The sequence below is a fragment of the Solanum pennellii genome, chromosome 10 (assembly GCF_001406875.1).
Source record: "Solanum pennellii chromosome 10, SPENNV200".
NCBI lineage: Eukaryota > Viridiplantae > Streptophyta > Magnoliopsida > Solanales > Solanaceae > Solanum > Solanum pennellii.
The window spans coordinates 7,211,205-7,220,187 of record NC_028646.1 but is presented as its reverse complement, the minus strand read 5'-3'; positions in this window follow the sequence as shown (position 1 = coordinate 7,220,187).

Here is an 8,983-nt window from a genome sequence, read left to right as displayed (position 1 = left end):
AGATTCTTTTTACCCTAATTATCATATAATCAATTATAAAAGATGATAAAAGTAACCCACTATTTATTTTAAAGTTCTCTCCTTTAACCCCCAACTAACTCAATTATAAAAATTACCCCACTAATTTCATAATAATAATTATGAATAGTCCAAAACACCCATTTAAAACTTTTAGCGGAAGTCTGACCAAGTCGGGGTTACGCAGTTTGTGACGGTCCGTCGTATCTATGACGGTCCGTGCTGCAAGTCCGTTGTGAAGTTCAGAGAGTCGATTCTGGTACCCAGACTCCAAAAATTGAAGTGTTTTGGAACGAGGACCCTGTGACGGTCCGTCGTATCCATGACGGTCCGTCCTGAAGTTCAGAGAAGTAGCTCCAGTACCCCGATTCCAAGAGTTGAAGTGTTTTGGAACGAAGACCCTCGACGGACCGTCGTGCCTATGACGGTTCGTCCTACTTGTCGTCGTCGAGGGTAATGAGGAGAGCAGCAGAAGAAATTACACAAGTATGGGACGACGGAATCCATCACGGGCCGTCGTGACCATGACGGTCCGTCGCGTGGTCCGTCGACCCAGTCAGTTTTTATCAAAATAATTTTACTGCTCGAACCTACTAAACAGGTTGTTACAATTAGGAAGAAGGAGAAATTAGGATTTCGCGTTATTTACGTTTTGTCTTGTCTATCCCGCTCTGGCCACTAACTTATCACGCCCTAGCAGCATATGTCTCGCCCTAGCGGGACAGTGGCCAAGAAATTTCTGAGTTTTTTGCTTTTTCCTAATTAACGATGGTTCGGGTCGTTTCAAAATCATTCCTCAATCACTACTTATTTTAAAACCTACTTCATTAAATGATAAACAATGACTCGAAACAACTATCGAGAAAGATAAAATAATTTTTTTTTGAAAATTTTCAAAAAAGTCCTTTGGTGTCCTTACAAATAAATACACATATCTATAGCCAAATATCATCTTAAAATGGTCCCACTGTTGGGCAGTACCGCACTAAGTTAGGTTTTCCATCACTGTTGTGTTGAAAATTGATGAATATGCTCCATCCCTAGGAGTCTAGGACGCACGTATCTATTATCAGTTATTTTGGGAAATAAGAGAGGAATTTTTTAATTCCTCCGTCTACTATTATTTGTTATGGTTTCTATTTTTAGAGCTAAACTATAATAATTTTGACTAATATCTTAAGATGTATTTTTTCATCATATTGATATGCAAAAAATTACACTTTATAGTACTTTTCATATAGTTTTTGAATATCTATTTTTTTGTTTAAAATATCGAATTAATGTAATCTAATTTAACTTTGAAAATTTGTCAAAAATTGACTTTCGAAAAACGCAACATGACAAATAAAAATGAACGGAAGGAGTATAAAATAATTCCAAAGTGACTAATGACTTATTTATGTAATTAATAATAATAATTGAGTTACTTCGAATAAAAAAATTTGATTCACTGAATAATTTGTCTAACTTTTTTTTATATAGAACTTAGTTAAGATAAGTTGGCTAGTTTTCACTGTGTTATTAAAATTTAGTTGTTGTTCATAAAATATAAATATAAAAAAGGATAAAAGAAAAAGGATTTTTAAGTGTTCAAGATATGTGTGCCTCGATCGGAAGTGACAATTTAACATGAGTGTTTTGAAAAAAAATAATTAAAAACTCATTGATTTCAAAATAATTTGCAATTTAAGATGAATATATTATTTTGATTGTTATTTATTATTAAACGAGTAAAATTATTCGTGCTTCGTGCGAGAATTCAATATCACAAAATTTATAAAGTACTACTTAAAGTATATCCGACTTTATAACTAAAATACTCTATTATCTTACGTGCAAGATTACGTAATAACAAACATTAATAATGTAAAGGAAAATGAAAATTATTACATCTTACCATTATCCTTAATAACATAAGCATAAATTAATGATTGTTAAAAGACATACCAGGATTTATAGCATAAGCAATGGTCTTAGTGAGTCATTCAACATAAGCAAAATACACAAATATTTAATTGTGAATGAGGAGGAGGAGGAGGAGGAGAAAAAGAAGAATACGTACACAAATATTTAATTGTGAATGAGGGGAGGAGGAGGAGAAGGAGAAGAAATACTAAGAGGTGTAGAATTTTCGTAGTTTTATAATGAGAGAAAATCCCTATATTTATAGACAACAAAGGGTAGTGTAAAAAAATGGTTATTGTGCTTCATCAGAAATGTTTCAACTATTTGGAAAAGTTGCAACCTTTTGGAAAGTTACAACCTTTCATAATAGTTGCAACTTTTCATAAAAGTCGCAATTCTTTATCAAAGTCGCAATTTTTCATAAAAGATAACTTTTAATAATAGTCGCAACTCTTTATTAAAGTCGCAACTTTCATAAGAGTCAAAACTTTTCATCAAAGTCACAACTCTTCATTAAAGTTATGACTTTTTATAAAAGTCATAACTTTTCACGAAATGGAAAAGCTAATTTTGATGATAAAATAAATTAAAAGGGAATTCTAATTTCGGGTGGCGCCGCATAGACGAGCTTAAGATTTTCTTTTATATATATATATAAATAGAAAGAGTGTCGTTTGAATGTTTTTTCATATATACGTTTTAATATAATTAATGAATTGAGAATAAAAGTTCAATTAGATTAGTGTTATACGAGAGAAATTTAAAAGAAAAAAGCTTTAAATATTTTTGTTTCTCAAGTTACTATATTCATGATTGGATCATTCAAACTCAATATTTTTACTTTAAAATATAAACTTATATATAACAAGTTATTAAATTATGGAAAAATTACTTTGGATGAATACATTTTAATAAATACTTATTGATTTTGGCGATACTTTTTATTTATTATCATATATAGCAATATTATGTTAAATTTGAAATATGTATTAAAAGTGAATTATGCATGTAATATATATGTATTATAACCGTTTTTTTCAAATCTATTATGCTTGTTAGGAAATAAATTGACATATAGTATTATAAGTGTATTAAAATGTGTAATAAAAATATATTATCCATCAATAAAACTTGTATTATATTTGAATAATAGTATTCTTGGTAATATATATTGAAACAGTATTAAAATTGTAGTAAAATTGAACTAAAAGTAATTAAATAAAAAGAAAATATTATTATCATAAATGATAAATATTTTTTAATATAATATATTTAGGTAAGTTTCCTTCAATTATTATAACTAATATATTTGAACTCATATTTTAAATTATATGATGTTTCAACCTTTAACACATTTATTGCCAATTTTTATGAGATGAACGCAAATAGTAATAAATGAAAATGTATATTGTCCATATTTCCACCCACTTTAAGATAGGGTGGGCTCAACTAAGGCAATTACAACACTCCTTTGGGCCCACTTTATTTTTAAAATTTGAAAGGAAATATTTTTTTTTATAATGTGGGGATAATGGTAATATATAATTAAGGGATAACTTTTTTATGTGTATTATTCTATGTGGCTATTTATTTTATTGTTTCATTTTTATCTGTACAACTAATATTGACAAGCATTATTATTCCTATATTTTACTCTCTGCCATTCTCTCTTTCACAATATTTATTTTTTTATTAGAGTATTTTGGAGTCTCTTAAACAATTACTTTTTCTTGTTTGTCTACAAAAACATAGATTTTTAAAATAATTCAAATAAATTAGATGTGCAATGAGTAATAATAAATTATTATTATATTTTTAAAAAAATTATTTTAAATATGCTGATGTAACGTGTGTTTGTGATTCCCTTTTTTTTGGGAAGTTAACTCATTTTTAATTTAAATAATATTAATAGCAATAACAAGAAAAAAACTGACAATAAAAAAAAAATTGAAATGAAAACTTCCCACGTTATTAGGGAATACACACACATTGTTAGGTTATTAGCATTTTAGTATTAATATTTAACATATTAAATTGCTTTATTTGGAGTTATAAGAATGATCGTTGGTAGGCATTTGTGTCTTAAACTATCAATTTGATCATGCTATTCATCTTTGACTTGGTAGCCATGTAATGCAATTACTTTTGGCTTTATTGGCTGAATTCATTGTGAAATAAAAACATTCCAATAAACATTGGAATGGATAACTCCTACATCATCCATTAGCATTGGTTATCCATCACTTTATTTCATTCTTAATTTCTCCATTACTCATTGTAACCTATGTAACCTATGAAACTCCTAAGGCCATTATCTTCACTATTTACTACCTCCATTATCTTCCTATTCATNATGTTATTCAAAATATGCCAGTACCTTAAACTGAAAAATAAATAATAAATTAAAAAAATATTCATTATTAACGTAAGTTTTAAGAATAACCAATTTAAAAATTTATAAAGTTCTACCATCCAGTTATAAAAAATATGAATTATTAAATTAAATAAATTTAAAAATTGCAATGCTAAATAAAATTGTGTTTTAACGTGTTTATTGGCTGGCTTTTTTAATAAAAAGAAACTAATTTTAAAGTTGGATTTGAGTTTATTCTTATTGGTTGAGATGTCACCGAAAGTTATTGAATAGTAAAGTTGTAACCGAAAGTTATTGAATAGTAAAGTTAGTACCGCATACATTTATCTATCTATAAAATAGTAAAAGCATGAACAATTATTTGTTTCATCCGGATAAATACTTTTTGTCAATTGCTTGAGTAAAAAAATTTTAAATTGAGACACCGACTGATGTTATTTTTATAGTAACTTTTTTAACAAAAGTTCAATGAAAAAAACAAAGAAATAGTGGCTATAAAGTTATAAAGATGGAGATGCAAGAAAGTGGTTGTAAGAGGTTGGAAGTTTATGACGTGTATTCGATAAATTAGATCTACATTTTGTATTTGAAACTCTTATAATCACAATTATCAGGGGACAAACATGGATGGTGATAATGAACTTCTGAATGACTCTGAATTCTATGAGCAATTGTTGGATGTGTTCTTAATTTGAGACAGTAGATCATTATTTGGTAAGATTTTCAACTACATTCATCCTCTTCACATGAGTTTTGCCTGCATGCTATCTTCATATAGCATAACTGTCAAATATATTATTTTCATTGCATGTATGTAGCATTTAAAAGTTTCTACAGATTACAGTAATAGATGAGGTTTTCTCACAATATTATTAGTATGATTATAGTTCCTCTTTTTGACCGAGAACACTTAAAATAAGTCCATTCAAAAAGTTACTTACACGGTCCTTTTGTAAAGATAAACAAAAAAATACATATATGAACATATCAAAATGTCAAGATAAATATATCAATGTTATTGTTAATATGTACAAACAAAAACACAAATGTAGGATTGATCAGAAGCAAGACCTTTTATATGAATTTAGTGATCAACTTATGAATTTGCTAATGAAACAACTGATTGCTGAATTTATGAAATATCTTAAACTATTTAAAAATTTTATACAAATGATATATTAAGGTTTACTAATATTTCCCATAGAGCTATCACTACTAATTATCATGTAATATATCTGATAAGTTACACATCTCTTAGTACATAATTTACATAAACTTTCTTTTTCTTAGTAAAATAAAGGATAATATATTTTCTCTTTGAATAGGAGAAAAGGCACAATTTAATTAAAATTACAAAAACTCTATGTAGATTGTGACAAATATAAGTTTTTTAGACCTTCTATTTTTTACTGTTAATTTGTTTAAGATGGGTAAGAGTTATTGTAGAGGTCTAAAACTTACAATAGGTTCAGAAAATTATTTTATTTTGGCAATGAAAGTAATAGTAAGAAAAAATAATATATTTTAAAAAAAACATCTAACAATAAAAAATATATGCATTTAATTTTAATAAACCAATTCTTTTTAAAATTGGAAAGTTACCATAGTTAATACAAAATCCATATCCTTTTCATTTTTTAAAAAAGCAACTGATTTTTATATATGGCTAATATGGGGAGAGAGTAGTCTATTTATTTTTTTTTTAACTAATTATTATTCTTTTTTAAATCGAATATTATATCATTTGTGAATAAATGGGGGTAATTTTATTCGTATAGTAATTTTATTCGTATAATTTTAATTTATGTGTATTTTAGACTCATATACATTGTTGATTTGAAAGAAGTTCTATTTTTGTAAGTGATAAATTACATGATTAATTTGTACTATCCTACAAATAGCATAGAAATCCAACATAGACAAACGTATATCAAATTCTCTTTACTTTGCACTTATTTTCTATTGTATGTGAACATTAAAATTTGATGATTGTCTAACTGATAATTTTTCCTAATCATATGTATCTTTGTTACAAGTATTTTAATTCAGTTTAAATGAAGGACATGTAGAGACATAATATATCTATAAAAAAATATTATTGATAACATTGCATATTAAAAGTATATATGTGGTTTTATTTACTTTTAAATCCTATAACATGATTCACAAATAACAAAAGGAGAACTATTGATACTAAAATTTTATTAGCTTTATAATCTAAGTTGCAATAATTTTTTATATTTGGCCTTTTTAACTAATTTAACTTCTAATTTTTAAATCAAAATTAAATTTTAAATTATTTGTAAATATGTTTAAAAAAACACAAGTTACATTACAGAAGCGGTAAAATAAGGAGTAAATATAGACCTTTGATGAAGTGGTGGGGTCAACCAATATTACCATGAACTGCGGAAAAATGTTAATAATTATCTAATTAGCTTAAAAATAATTAAAAAAGTATTTTCATAAATTTTCTAAAATATATAAATACATAATTATTAATTTTGCTAAGTATGTTGTGCCTATATATTTTAATATAAAATACGAATTGTCTATGAATTTAAAATCTCAATTTTTTTTTAAAAAAAAATTATGCAAAAGAATCTATATTCTCTATTGCTAAAATTCCCCTCATCAACTGGGGCATAAGTCATATGCATTGCTCTAAAGGGACTCTTGAGAATAAGAAAGTAAGCAACTATTTAAAAATTAAAAACTATTTTTTAAAAACAGTTACATAAAGTAATGTTTAAAATTAGAAACAAAACTGTGGTTCTAAAACTAATTATAACCGCTTAAGGATAATATGTATTATAATCTTAAATTTTAACATCTCAATTTTGACTAATTAATTAGTTGTCCTAATTAATTTTAATGATCACACATTAACTATTTTTTAAGCCTTCACTTTATTTAGTTTTGTTTTTATTTCATGGCCGTTAGACATTAAGTAGTATTATTATGAAGAGTTTAATGTTTAAACATATGTTATTTACGTTTTTCATAAAATTCGATAAAACTATTAATTGTTATATAGATCAGATATCTTTAAGCATGTTTGGATAGATATATAACTTAGTCACAAAGTATAATTTCTACGTTCTTATTGCGTCATAAAAAAATAAATATACTTATTAAAATTAATTATTTTTAGTTTGTAATCATATGTAGTACATATTATTTAAATATATTAATTTTTAAAAGAATTAATTTAAAAATTGAATTTATTATTTTCTTAAAAGTGGATAACTATCCTTATATAAACGGCATACAAATGATTAAATAACCTCATTAATATTTAGTATAATAAAATACTACAAAAGAATATTACGTTTATGGCCTAAATTTTGTGTTGATAAAAACAATATTTATATCTTCTTTTATATAAATAACAAAAATATTAATGGGAAGAAAATAATAAGCTATAGTTAATTATTTTCATTTTTTAAAAAAAATAAAGTGTTATATCATTTTATAGGGGACTTGGAGGTTGGAAACGAAGTGATGAAATCATATTATATGTTATTTATTTGAAAAGTAAAATTTTAAAATATTGATATATTTAAGATAAAAATGAGTTGTCTTTTTAACTTTTAGAATATAGAAATCTATAAATTGTCCATAGATCCTTAAAGAAAATGGTACGAAAAGGACATAATATTTTTCAATTCTAATTTTATACTAATTTAAGAATGTAAAAAATATTTTGAACCTTTTCCATTCGAAGAAAAACATATGCAAAATAAATCAACATGTTAATTAATTTTATGACTTATAACATTTCATGTGAAAAGTTTGAATTAAAAAATTGCTAATATGAAAAAAAAATAATTATTAATACAACATAAAAATAAAACAAGACAAATGCGTAAAAATATTTAAACTATTTGATATTTTTTGAAATTAAATTAATATATCCGCAATGCGTGGGCACATATACTAGTTATATTAAAGAGTGCAACACTAATTCATCATTACACAGACTTATCAAATTCAACGTAATATTAATGTTCAATATCGATATATCAACACAAATTCTTGAGTCAACGGTTCTTTTTCTAACTGTATACTCTCTCCATTCATTTTACTTGATACATTTGGACTTGACATGCTTGTTAAGAAAATAATAATTAATATAATTATTTTACCATATTATTCCTTTAATTGATATTTTATATTAGGTCTCCAAAAATAATTTGGGGAATAAGTAATCAATGCCAAGAGTAAAACATGGAAAAATAATTATTTTTTCTTGATAATTTAAAAGCAACAAGTAAAAGTAAAAAGTCTACTTTTAGAATAGTGAACAAGTAAAAGTGATGAACAGAGAGAATATTATATTTTTTCATTAAAAATTTGCATTATTTCCAAGACTGACTCAATAAAATTTGGGGCCTAAAGTCAAACCTTAAAGAGGGGTCCTAATATTTTTTTTTATTTTCCCCCCCAAAAAATAATACTCATGTACTATATATATATATATATGTATAATTCCCGATTGAATCATTGAACCACCCATAATTTGTTTCTTTTAAACAGTATTGTTGGCTGATAGTGAAACTAGATTTTGTGAGGAGTATTGATAGATGATACATATGTTGTTCCAGAACTCATTAGTCCAACTGATAGTGAAACTGTTCGAGAATAATTGTGTTTTACTTCAAGTCATTTGAACACATTAGAAAA